A 14,185-nucleotide genomic window follows, 5' to 3' on the forward strand; every position below is an offset into this window, starting at 1 on the left:
TTTCATCAAGTGCAGTTTTTTCCCATTATGTTGCCACCCAAACAACCAGGTTTTAAATTGTGTTGGGACTGTGATGTACAAATGTCCATTACAGATCCACATGAGATCTGTCTTTGATCCCTGGGGTCCGACCATGATGTCAAGACCTGCAACTCCTAAGCCATAAAAGAAAGAGAGACCAAGATGTTTATGGCCCCGATGTAGGAGCAAGGACATTGAAAGTTCATGCTGAGTCACCACCATCATTGAGGAAAAAACACAAGAAGAAAAGGCGACATGAATCAGGACAACATCACTTATCTAAAAGTAAGTCACCAAGGCCTCCCGCCTGACCGCAAACATCTCAATCAGATCTGGAATCAGTGGAAGATACCACTGAGGATCTGGTGCCTGTGGTTCCATCTGACCTGGCACCGGTCCTGTAGACACTGCAGCCTTCAGTGCCTACTCTGTGTCCCCAGCCTGGTCAGCCCTATACCGAGTTCCCCACTGTGGGAATTGATCCACCTATGTTCTTCAATGCGATGTATGACATCTTTCAGTGAGCCATGGTCCCCTCTTGAGCATCATCTGGTCCCAGGGGTCCAATAGCTTTTATCTCCGGGTGTTTGCTGAGCTCATACCATCCAGCGGCCTTTTCACCATTCCTGCCTTTTGGTGCCAGTCATGTGGGATTTGACTAAGAACATGGCACTGCCCCTGTCTTTAGTATCTGTGCCATGACTGAATCTGCCTCCAATAGCAACTGTCATCTTTTCCATCTGTCCTGGATCTCATCAATTACCTGGTGCCACAGTGCTCTCTACCTCCCCACAGATGACTCCACGACTGCCACAATCTACGCCCCTGACGCCACAGGCCTTATCTTCACCTTCCCAGCTGACTCCACCAGTGTTGAAACCTCCTTGAACGGAGTTATTGCCTCTGATGGACTTACCACACCAACGTTCAAGGAGAGAGGCGCAAAGTCTCACGGAGGAAGTCAGATTCCTTTTTGAAGATTCAGATCCTCACAGGGACCCCAGTCATGATGATGATGGGATTGGACAATCCACTACTCTGATTTTGCAGGGTAGAGAGATGAGTTAATGGATATTAGTAGGTTTTCTAGATTTCTCTTGTTGACACAGTGACTCAGCTGGCTTACACCATTAACTACTGCATTGCAATTTTGTGAAAATGTGGGGCAGGGATGTGAAGCTCCTGATTTCCAAAAACATAACTCACCCCATAAGGTATAAGTGGTTTAGAAATCCACATTACTCATGCAAAAAAACAATTGGGTGGTCATTACAACCCTGGCGAACGGTGTTTAAGCGGCGGTAATTATGACCATGGCGGAAACCGCCAACAAAGACAGCCACTTTAAAACTCTGACCGCCACTGTGGTACAAACAAACAGCGCGACGGTCACCGCCAACAGACAGACAGAGGACAATGTACTGCCCACAGTATCACAACCTACCAATCCGCCACCTTTTCCGGGGCGGATTCACCGCGGATAAAAACACGGCGGAAACAGGAATTTCTAAGGGAAAGCGCTCACCTCTACACACTCCACGAGGAAGGAGGGCACCATGGATCCAGAACTCCATATTCTCCCTGCGATAGTCTTCCTGCTCCTATACGAGGATCATCAACGCCGGCTGCGAAGATCACGGTGAGTACTGCACCTACGACATAGGGGAGGGGGGAGGCAAAAACACAGGGACACACACAACCAACATCCCAACCCCCACCCCGACCCTCACCCACTACAACACACACACCAATGCATATCTATACATTACAGTAACACACCCCAACCCCCCCGGAAGAATGCAAAGACAAAAGGAAATGAGTTGAACCATTGTAATATATCAAAATACAGTAAGCAAATATATACAGATATATATACACAATAAACAAAATATACACCACGATTAGTAGTGCAGGTATTGCACCATTCATAGTCCGTGGACCACTGGGCCCAAAATGCATGGGCGAGGCCCACACAAGATACCCGATCAAAACGGAGAGAACACTGCAGGGGCATCAGATAGAAATACAACAGGCACCTCAGGGGGAAGGGAAGGGGGGACACACCTCAGCCGGATGAGTGCACGACGCCAGATCCACGAGGGGGCTCCATGCCCATTGATGTATCCTGGGGAGTGCAAAGCCACAGTCTCTCAAGTCTCTCCAGTGGGTGGCTTGCCCACTGCTGCATCCTGGGGAGTGCAAAGCCACAGTCTCTCAAGTCTCTACAGTGGGTGGGTTTGCCCACTGTACCATCCTGGGGAGTGCAAAGCCACAGTCTCTCAAGTGGATAACAGTCTCCACTGGTTCTGGAGGGGGCTTTGTGCCCAGAGTGCTTCATCCTGCCAAGGACAGACGGAGTGGATGCCTTTCTCCACTGGTTCTGGAGGGGGACATGTGCCCAGAGTGCTTCATCCTGTGCAGGACAGACGGAGTGGATGCTGTTCTCCACTGGTTCTGGAGGGGGACTGGTGCCCAGAGTGCTTCATCCTGCCAAGGACAGACGGATTGGATGCCTTTCTCCACTGGTTCTGGAGGGGACTTTGTGCCCAGAGTGCTTCATCCTGTGCAGGACAGACGGAGTGGATGATGCTGTTCTCCACTGGGTCTGGAGGGGGACTGGTGCCCAGAGTGCTTCATCCTGCCAAGGACAGACGGAGTGGATGCCTTTCTCCACTGGTTCTGGAGGGGGACTGGTGCCCAGAGTGCTTCATCCTGCCAAGGACAGACGGAGTGGATGCTGTTCTCCACTGGTTCTGGAGGGGGACTGGTGCCCAGAGTGCAGCACACACCCCGTGACGGTCCCAGTTGTGTCACTGCCCCTGCCGCAAATGGGCTAGCGGTGCATTCCATGGCGGTCTTTACCCTGTTCATCAGTCCTTGGCCTGTTCAGCGTTGCTTGAGTTGCCAGTGTCAGACCTTTTCAGCGGTGCATTCCATGGCGGTCTTTGCCCTGTTCAGCGGTCCTTGGCCTGTTCAGCGGTGCTTGAGTTGCCAGTGTCAGACCTGTTCAGCGGTGCATTCCATGGCGGTCTTTGCCCTGTTCAGCGGTCCTTGGCCTGTTCAGCGGTGCTTGCCAGGGCGGTCCTTCATTGCCCAGCAGGGCTGTAGCTGGCGGTCCTTCATGGGTCAGCTGGGCTGTGGCTGGCGGGGCCCTCCTGGCCAGCTGGGCTGTGGCTGGCGGTAGCCTCCTGGTCAGTGACGATGGGGCTGGCCTCCTAGGTAGCGACTCTGGCGGTGGCCTCCTGGCCAGTGACGGGCCTGGCCTCCTGGGCAGTGACTCTGGCAGTGGCCTCCTGGCCAGTGACGATGGGGCTGGCCTCCTGGGCAGCGACTCTGGTGGTGGCCTCCTGGCCAGTGACGATGGGGCTGGCCTCCTGGGCAGCGACTCTGGTGGTGGCCTCCTGGCCAGTGACGATGGGGCTGGCCTCCTGGGCAGTGACTCTGGCGGTGGCCTCCTGGCCAGTGACAATGGGGCTGGCGATGGCCTCCTGGGCAGCAGGGATGATGGCGGTCTTCTCCGCCATGCTGCTCCTCCCAGACTTTGGAGATTTCTTCTGGACCTTCCCCACCTTGGGAGGAGTCACAGCTGAGTTGACACTCCCCCCGGGACCCTTGTGAGTGGCTTTGCTGGCTGGAGTCTTCCCCCTCTCCCGCCGGGCACTGTCCAACTTCTGGTGCTTCACAGGGGGGGGGGGGTGGGGGGGTGACTGGCTGTGCTCTGGCTTCATGCCACACTGGCTGGCCTGGTGGCCGGTGCACTCCACATACCTGTAACAACAGGCACCACTGGTCCCGGAGATTTTTTGGCTGAGGTGCTAGTACGGGACCTATGAGTTGGAGGGGGGGGGTGGGAAATAGGTTAAGGAGGGACAGGAAAAGTTGTTTGGACACACTGGGACGGGTAGCTGGAGGGGGTTTGGGAGTGGAGGAAGAGGTGGTGGTTGTAGGAGATGTAACTTTTGTGGATTTGGGTGCAGGTGCATGGGCTGGAGGCTGTCGTGAGGTGGATGGCTGTTGGGTGGGTGTGTGCCTGCGTTTGTGTATCTTGGGAGGGGGCGTCACAGACACACTGGGAGAGGACACAGGGGATGTGTAAATGGTAGCGGGGGTGGTGAGTGCACGTGAGCGAGGTGTGGTGGTGGCTGTGCTGGTGCGGGACGTAGTGGCTGTAGTGGTAGTGCATGCAGGTGTGAGTGTAGACGAGACTGGGAGGGAGGAGGGAGACGACGAGGAGGGGGACACAGTGGAGGCAGTGGATGTTGGTGTGTCTGTATGTGTGTGATGCTTTTGTGAGTGCCTGTGGGATGTGTGGTGCTTATGTTTGCCTGAGCTTACCTTGTGTGGTGAGGTGTGTGCAGACTGGTCTGATGGTGTGCTTGGGATAGGCTGGGGTACAGGGGATTGGGTCTAGGTGGAGGAAGTTGGAGGGGGAGGCTAGACACAGGGACAATAGCTGCCATCAGTGCTGAGGCCAGAGTTTGCAGGGTTCGATGAAGGGCAGTCTGACCAGAATGAATGCCCTCCAGGAATACATTTGTCTGTTGCAATTCCCTTTCCACACCCTGGATGGCATTCAAAATGGTAGACTGCCCAACAGTGAGTGACCTGAGGAGGTCAATGCCCTCCTCACTGAGGGCAGCAGAGGTGAGGTGCCTGGGTCGAAGGTGATGCCCACCCTCCTGGGTGAGCGGGCACGGGGCGAAGGCTGAGGGGCTGCTGGGAGGGAGGTGCTGGTAGGGGGGGTGGCAGCTGTACCTGTAGAAGTGGGGGGCACAGATTTTGCCACCACCACAAGGGAGCTCCCATCGGAGGAAGAGTCTGTGTCGCTGGTTGCAGATCCTGTGACCGCCGTGGTGCTCCCCTCGCCCTCCGTCCCACTGGTGTATTCTGAGTCCGTGGTGTGGCCCTCCATGGCCATGTGGGATGCACGTGCTCCGGTGCCACTATACCTCCGCCTGATGATGCTGATGCACACAAGAACAGGGAGACCACAAAAAGGGGGGGGGATGACAGAAGAAAGACAGGTTGCATGGCTTACCGCTACAGTTGGCGGACAATACAGACACAGCAGCCCCCTGCACTACGTTGCACTGTTGGGCTCTACAGATGCAATTCCTTGGAAATGGCCGACAAGGCTATGGATGACATCTGCACACACAGATGACACAGGGGCATGAATACCTGTACTTGGCACTCTACAGAGGTAGGGTGGGGTGCCACATGGCCTGCATTACGGAGGGGCCTAGCCTACTGAACTCGCCCTGGCCTAGGGAAACCCACAGCCCTCCTCCACCACCCAGACACCTTCATTGCGCGCAAAAGTCCGCTGAATTATGTTGTACTCACCCCCTTGTGTCCGCTGTGATGCCCTCAAGCGCCCATCCAACTCAGGGTAGGCCATCGCCAGGATCCTGAACATCAGGGGGGTCATGTTTCGACGGGCACCCCTCCCACGTTGGGAGGCCATCCCCAGCTGAGCCTCCGCCGTCTTCTTGCTCCAGCGGCGAATGTCCTCCCATCTTTTCCGGCAGTGGGTGCTCCGTCTGTGGTGGTCCCCCAGGGTCCGGACGTCCTTGGCGATGGCACGCCAAATATCCTCCTTCTGGTGGGCGCTGACCTACATGACATGTACAGGGGAAGAAGAGTAGTCATTAACAACTGCACCGTCTAAGTGACTAGCCTACATCCCTACCCTTGCCATGTGGCACATACATTCACAGTCCTTCATGCACGCAGAACTGTGCCCCCTTCCTTCTTACAACCAGCCTTCTCCACACAGGCATAGCCCATACAACGTGCTCCCTGTGTACTTACCTGTTGGTCTGGAGGACCGTAGAGTAGCGTGTACTGGGGGAGGACCCCGTCCACGAGCTTCTCCAACTCCTCTGCAGTGAAGGCAGGGGCCCTTTCTCCAGACGCATGAGCCATTGTATCTTCCAGAGGTCACAGCAGCACTTGCAGTGTAGGTCCTCTCCTGTCGAAGATCAGGTATCGAGTGATTAAACAGCTAGAAAATGGCAGTCATGTCCGTGGCGGTGCGAACCATCACCGCCGGCATACATCGTCATTGGCTCCTGGGACCCATAGGGTCCAATGTTAACCAATGCAGCATTGGGCCGTGGTCTTCGACCGCCTACCGTGACGGTGTACAACGTCAGCGCAGTTACCTCACATCCCACTGTCTCAGTTTAGAGGTCAGGCAGCCACCATTTCAGGGGCCCACATGGCCTAATTACCAACTGCGTCACACATACCTAGGCCTACTCTCACAACACAAATACAGGCCAGATTTTGTGTATGAATGGTGTTCTGTGTAGACTGTGGGTACATACCTCTGAGTTGTTTGACTCTGTGGTTGCTGTTGTCCTTCCTAGGCACCGTCCGCTGGGACATGTGAGGAGATGGCGGAATCCTCCGGTGTGCCGACCACTGGTGGACCTGTCGACAATGGAGGAAAGAAGTTTGATCATCACCTACAGGTTTGACCGTGCCACAATCCAGGAACTGTGTGCCCAGTTGGAGCCTGACCTGATGTCAGCAATCGGCCATCCCACAGGAATCCCCCCTCAAGTGCAGGTGCTATCAGTGCTCCATTTCCTGGCAAGTGGGTCATTTCAAACAACAGTGGCCATGGGATCAGGGATGTCCCAGCCTATGTTTTCCAACGTGTTGTCCAGAGTGTTGTCTGCCCTTCTGAAACACATGCGGAGCTACATTGTTTTCCCTCAGGTGGAGGACTTGCCTACAGTTAAAGGTGACTTCTATGCCCTTGGACATATCCCCAACTTCATAGGTGCCATTGATGGGACCCATGTAGCTCTGGTCCCCACCCCCCCCCCCCACAGGAGTGAACAGGTGTACAGGAACCGGAAGAGTTATCATTCCATGAATGTACAGATGGTGTGTTTGGCAGACCAGTACATCTCCCAGGTAAATGCTATGTTCCCTGGCTCAGTGTATGACGCCTACATCCTGCGGAGTAGCAGCATCCCTTATGTGATGGGTCAACTCCAGAGGCACCGGGTGTGGCTATTAGGGGACTCTGGTTACCCCAACCTGTCATGGCTACTGACCCCAGTGTGGAATCCCAGGACCAGGGCAGAGGAACGCTACAATGAGGCCCATGGGCGGACTAGGAGGCTGATCGAACACACCTTCGGCCTCCTGAAGGCCAGGTTCAGGTGCCTCCATATGACAGGTGGTTCCCTATTCTACTCACCAAAGACGGTGTGCCAGATCATCGTGGCCTGCTGTATGCTTCACAACTTGGCTTTGCGACGACAGGTGCCTTTTCTGCAGGAGGATGGTCCAGATGGCGGTGTTGTGGCAGCTGTGGAGCCTGTGGACAGTGATGAGGAGGAAGCAGAGGAAGAAGACATTGACAACAGGGACTCAGTTATCCAGCAATATTTCCAATGACACACAGGTGAGAAAACATTCCTGCCTACTACAAGTACTTTCACACTTCTACCTCTATCCTGTCTGTCGATTTCAACTAGTATATGGTCACTGAGTTGTACATTTCCCTTACGGTTTCACAGGTGTGGTTTCCAACGTGTGTCATCTGCTTAGATTCCTCATGGACTTGAGATGTGTGACATAGGTATGTTGACATTACATTTGAAACAGCATTTTGTCACTGTCATTGCTAATACACATTTTCAAAATCACAGACTGACTCCAGATTGTTTTGTGCTTCAAGGGTGTTTATTTAAGTGCTCAATATTGGAGGGGGGGTTGTAAAATGGTGAGGGGTGATGGTGGAGGAATGTCCATGGCAGAGTCCAGTCTATTGGTCTCACAGGTGCATTGCCCATATGGGCATAGGAAGTGGAGCTGGGGCAGTTCCAATATGGATAGGGTTACAAAGTGGGACAGTGGGTTGACAATCAGGGTGGTCTCATTTCTTGGTGGGGGTCTTGGCATCGTGCTCTGTCTTGTTCCTGGATCTCAGGGACCGCTTGCGGGTGGTTTTCCATCTACAGGGGGTGGGTTGCTGGTGTGGCGGTCCTGTGGCGGTGCCTTCTGTCCACTAGCGCCGGCGGAGGTGGTGGGCAGTTCATCGTCCATGCTAGTGTCAGGGGCCCCTTGGAGTGCCACAGTGTCCCTCCTGGTGTTAAGTATTTCATTCAGCACCCCGACGATGGTGCCCAGGGCAGAGATGATGGTTCTGAGTTCCTCCCTGAACCCCAAATACTGTTCCTCCTGCGTGCGCTGGGTCTCCTGAAACTTGGCCAGGACCGTTGCCATCGTCTCCTGGGAATGGTGGTATGCTCCCATGATGGAGGAAAGGGCCTCGTGGAGAGTGGGTTCCCTTGGCCTGTCCGCCCTCTGTCGCACGGCAGCCCTCCCAGTTCCCCTGTGTTCCTGTGCCTCCGTCCCCTGGACCGTGTGCCCACTGCCGCTGCCCCCAGGTCCCTGTTGTTGGGGTGGTGGGTTATCCTGGGTTCCCTGTAGTGGTGGACACACAGCTGATTGACGTGTCCTGGGGACGGAGGTATGGGCCCGCTGGCTGGGTGGGTGCTGTGCTGGTGTTACCAGAGGGTGGAAGGTCTGTGGTGGGCTGTATCTGTGTGAGGGGAACCGACTGTCCCGAGGCCCACGATGGTCCGAGCTGGTCATCTAGATCCAGTTGGACAGAGCTGCTGTCATCACTGTGGGCCTCTTCTGTGGGTGGGGTGGAGATGTCTGGACCCTCTTGTCTGGTGACGTTGGGTAGGGGGTCCTGCAGGGGTGTAAAAACATTATTATTACATCTGTGTGTGTCATGGTGTGCAATGGGTGGGTGACCGTGTACCCCAGTGCTAGCATTTCTGTGTGGGGGCTTGTATGATGATGGTTGAGGGGGGTGTTATGGGTATGTGCATTGGGCATGCTTTAGTGATGGGTGCCCATGCTTTGTTGTGTCATGCAGGGCTTGGTGTTGGGATGTGTGGTTTGTGTTATTAGTACATTTGTGAAGAGTTGGAGTGATAGGGGAGGGAGCGAGGGTGGGGGTCTGTGATAGCATGCAGGTAGGGTGGGGGATATAATAGTTAAAGATTTGACTTACCAGAGTCCATTCCTCCACCGACTCCTGCGAGGCCCTCTGGATGCAGAATTGCCAAGACCTGCTCCTCCCATGTTGTTAGTTGTGGGTGAGGAGGTGGGGGTCCGCCGCCAGTCCGCTGAACCGCGATGTGGTGTCTTGAGACCACGGAACGCACCTTCCCCCGTAGGTCGTTCCACCTCTTCCTGATGTCGTCCCTATTTCTTGGGTGCTGTCCCACTGCGTTGACCCTGTCGACTATTCTTCGCCATAGCTCCATCTTCCTTGCAATTGAGGTGTGCTGCACCTGTGCTCCAAATAGCTGTGGCTCTACCCGGACGATTTCCTCCACCATGACCCTGAGCTCCTCCTCTGAGAACCTGGGGTGTCTTTGCCGTGCCATGGGGTGGTGTAGGTGATGTGTGGGGTGGGGTGTGTGGTGATAAGTGTGGTGATATGTAGTGGTGATAAGTGTGAGGTGCGTGGAAGTTGTGTGGGTGATGGTGTTGAGTGCCTGTGGCTGCTAGCCTGTGGCTGCTAGTTTGTGGATGGTGGTGTCTGTCTCTGGCCTTTTTTCTGAAAAGTTTTGGTTCTGGGGGTTTGTGGGTGATGTGGGTGTGTGTTTTATATTGTATTGGGTGTGTGGGAGTGCTGTGTGTATGTGTATCAGGTGTGTGTACTTCGAATTGTCCAATGTGGTAGTGTTTTGTAAATGTGTGTGTATTTTGAGCGCGGCTGTGTACCGCCAATGGAATACCGCGGTTGAAAGGCTGCCGCGTGGATTCGTGGGTCGTGATAGCATGGGCGTATTTCTGTTGGCGTGACGGTGGAGGTTTTGTTTTCGCCAGTTTATCACTGACCTTTGGTGTGGCGGACTTGTGTGGGTGTCTTAATTTTGTCGCTGTAGCTTAATAGCTGTGGATTTCCGTGGCGGTGTGTTGGCGGTCTTCTGCACGGTGGTAAGCGGCTTTTACCGCCAATGTTGTAATGACCCCCCTGATCTGAAAATCTTTTTGCTGCATATTCCTTACCTTAGATTTTCTAGGCGTCAGCTTGGAATCAAGAACGTTTGCTGAGCAATACTCCTGCGCACCGTCCGATGGCTCAGTTTGGATCCAAGCAGTGTCATCGTTATAGACGTTTATGATGTCACGGTCGCCTATAAAGGAGCCACCCAGGCACGCGTACGTCAGTTCTTTTCCTTCCGCGCCGGTTAGCGCAGTTCCGGATGGAGCTACCCCTCTGTCTTTTTTGTCAGGCCTTTTTTCACTTTTTTGTTGGATATTTTTTCATCTGTGCTGAGGATGTCATCTAGGAAGACGGGATTCAAGCTGTGTGGCGCCTGCCATCGCAGCATGTTGGTGACAGATCCCCATCTTGTATACCTTTGGTGTCTCCAGCGTGACCACGACTCAAAGTTGTGCTTGGACTCCTGTGTCATGGCTCTGAAAGCTTTGAGGGAGTGGTACCTAAAGCCCCTTGCGGCCCGGCAGTCGATGTCGGCAGACGCGACTCCTCAGAGGTCACGATCCTGGTCGACAAGAAAGTTGCAGGACCACTCCGGGAGCCCCTTGACCTCATCGTCCCACTCAAAGTCCTTGTAAGGAAATGCCTCCTTGGCATGGTTACCCCCTGACTTTTTGCCTTTGCTGATGCCAAGTTATGATTTGAAAGTATGCTGAGGCCTGCTAACCAGGCCCCAGCACCAGTGTTCTTTCCCTAACCTGTACCTTTGTCTCCACAATTGGCACACCCTGGCATCCAGGTAAGTCCCTTGTAACTGGTACCCCTGGTACCAAGGGCCCTGATGCCAGGGAACGTCTCTAAGGGCTGCAGCATGTCTTATGCCACCCTGGGGACCCCTCACTCAGCACAGACACACTGCTTGCCAGCTTGTATGTGCTGGTGGGGAGAAAATGACTAAGTCGACATGGCACTCCCCTCAGGGTGCCATGCCAACCTCACACTGCCTATAAGTCACCCCTCTAGCAGGCCTTACAGCCCTAAGGCAGGGTGCACTATACCATAGGTGAGGGCATAGGTGCATGAGCACTATGCCCCTACAGTGTCTAAGCAAAACCTTAGACATTGTAAGTGCAGGGTAGCCATAAGAGTATATGGTCTGGGAGTCTGTCATACAAGAACTCCACAGCACCATAATGGCTACACTGAAAACTGGGAAGTTTGGTATCAAACTTCTCAGCACAATAAATGCACACTGATGCCAGTGTACATTTTATTGTGAAATACACCCAGAGGGAATCTTAGAGATGCCCCCTGAAAACATACCCGACTTCCAGTGTGGGCTGACTAGTTTTACCAGCCTGCCACACACCAGACATGTTGCTGGCCACATGGGGAGAGTGCCTTTGTCACTCTGTGGCCAGGAACAAAGCCTGTACTGGGTGGAGGTGCTTCTCACCTCCCCCTGCAGGAACTGTATCACCTGGTGGTGAGCCTCAAAGGCTCACCCCCTTTGTTACAGCGCCACAGGGCATCCCAGCTAGTGGAGATGCCCGGCCTCTCCGGCCACGGGCCCACTTTTGGCGACAAGGCCGGAGGAGTTAATGAGAAAAACAAGGAGGAGTCACTGGCCAGTCACGACAACCCCTAAGGTGTCCTGAGCTGAGGTGACTCTGACTTTTAGAAATCCTCCATCTTGCAGATGGAGGATTTCCCCAATAGGATCAGGGAGGAGGCACAAAGAGGGTGTAGCCACCCTCAGGGCTAGTAGCCATTGGCTACTAACCCCCCAGACCTAAACACCCCCCTAAATTGAGTATTTACGGCCCCCCAGAACCAAACAAGATAGATTCCTGCAACCTAAAGACGAAGAAGGACTGCTGACCTGAAGCCCTGCAGAGAAGACGGAGACACCAACTGCTTTGGCCCCAGCCCTATCGGTCTGTCTCCCCACTTCAATAAAAACTGCAACAGTGACGCGTCCCCCAGGGTCCAGCGACCTCTGAAGCCTCAGAAGACTACCCTGCATCTAAAAGGACCAAGAACTCCAGAGGACAGCGGCTCTGTTCCACAAAGACTGCAACTTTGCAACAAAGGAGCAACTTTTAAAGACCACACCTTGGACCCAACTTTGAACCCTGTAGGTGTTTTACTTACCTGCAAAACTAACCAATACTTACTTCCCCCAGGAACTGTTGAAAATTGCACTGTCTAGTTTTAAAATAGCTTATTGCCATTTTTTGCCAAAACTGTACATGATATTGTGTTGATTCAAAGTTCCTAAGATTCCTGAGTGAAATACCATTCATTTGAAGTATTACTAGTAAATCTTGAACCTGTGGTTCTTAAAATAAACTAAGAAAATATATTTTTCTATATAAAAACCTATTGGCATAGAATTGTCTTTTGTGTGTGTTCCCCATTTATTGCCTGTGTGTGTACAACAAATGCTTAACACTACCCTCTGATAAGCCTACTGCTCGACCACACTACCACAAAATAGAGCATTAGAATTATCTCTTTTTGCCACTATCTTAACTCTAAGGGGAACCCTTGGACTCTGTGCATGCTATTTCTTACTTTGAAATAGTACATACAGAGCCAACTTCCTACAGTCCTCCAGACACTTGGGGAAGAGGCACTAAAAGAAGAAGAAGTCCAAACAGACTTCAACTTCACCTTTTCTGTTGGCCAACAAGGCAATTCAGGAAGGTCGATGTTCCAGGCAAGGTTCTGCTGAATCGTTGCTAGGACCGATTCCGAGCCTCCCCCCCCTTTTCCGGGAGCCAGAAAAACCCCAGCTCAATTGAAAGAATTTTACGAGACCATGCACCATGTGTTTGAAAGGACCGGCCCCACCAGAGCGCCTTCGCACCCCGTGGGGTCAAGGAAGCCCATTCTGATTTTGTGCTGGTTTCGGCTTTGATGGGGCCACATGGATTCGATTCTGGATCCGGAACAATGCCAGTCACAAACAGTCACCCTTCTCAGGTGCCTCTCCAGAAGACGACACTCCCGGCGTAGAGGGTGCCCACAGGTGCCAGATCACTGCCTGAGCATGTTTTATACCAACCAGGCACAGGAGAGGAATGAGAGGCCAATTGACTGGACACCTCTCCAGATTATGTCTTGCTCTCTCCCTCTCCCCCTACTGTGGCTACGGAGGAGGAGGCATCCTATACAATGGTGATGCGTAGGGCAGCGGAGGTCCTGGACCTTGAACTACCCTCAGTGCAAGTCAGGACTAACCTTCTGACAGAGGTGCTTTAGCCAGGGTTCCTCTTCTGAACCAATGTTGCCCTTTAAAAATTCCCTCACTGAAGTCTTTCTAGGGTCCTGGCTCAAAAACAGCACACGGGCTCCTGTAAACAGGACAATTGGCCGCTGCGATCGCCCAGCTCTGGGTGACCCTAGTTTCCTCTCTCAACACCCTATCCCTGAGAGCTTGGTAGTTCTAGCCTCCACTTCCCAGGGTGCCTTCCCTTCCTCGCCCCCGGTTAGGGAATCCAAGAGGCTGGACCAACTTGAGAAGAAGATATTTTTTTCCACCAGTCTGACATTGAGGTCCGTGAACGCCTCATGCTTATTGGGCTGTTAGTCACACACTTTGTGGGATACGGTGGCGCAAGTGCTGCCCCAGGTCCCGGAGGATGCACATGCCAATCTGATAGAGACTTCTAGCTGCAGATTCCTTACCTTAGAATTCCCTGGCGTCAGCTTCGAATCTGGAATTTTTCTGCTGAGCAGTACCCTGCACACGCCGTCAGGCGGCATCGTTTGAATCCGCATGCGTCATCCGGCTCCGCGTGGCGTCAGCGTGGTTGGAGCCAGCTATGACATCACGGTTTTCTATATAGACGCCACATCGGCGCGCGTACGTCAGTTCATTTCCTTCCATGCCGGTTAAGCGCAGATCCGGATTAGAGCTACCCTTTCTTTGACAAACGTCAAGGCTTTTTCACCTTTTTGACTGTTTGAAGTCATGTCTTTGAGAAAGACTGGGTTCAAACCATGTGGTGCATGTCATCGCACCACGTCGGTGACGGACTCACACCGAGTTTGCCTTTAGTGCCTCGAGAAGGATCACAACTCCACCTCGTGCTCCAACTATCGGTCCATGAGCTCCGAAGGCCTTGAGGGAGAGACCCCTCAAGATTCTTGCGGCCCGACAGC

The 14,185-nt window shown here is 53.4% G+C and overlaps 1 protein-coding gene across 1 annotated transcript in view; it reads left to right on the forward strand.

Moving 5' to 3' along the window:
* DNAH10 (dynein axonemal heavy chain 10) overlaps positions 1–14,185 on the forward strand; it is a 1,282,131-nt gene that overhangs the window by 1,054,115 nt on the left and 213,831 nt on the right. The window lies entirely within an intron of this gene.

Source organism: Pleurodeles waltl, chromosome 11 (assembly GCF_031143425.1).
Source record: "Pleurodeles waltl isolate 20211129_DDA chromosome 11, aPleWal1.hap1.20221129, whole genome shotgun sequence".
NCBI classification, from domain to species: Eukaryota; Metazoa; Chordata; class Amphibia; order Caudata; family Salamandridae; genus Pleurodeles; species Pleurodeles waltl.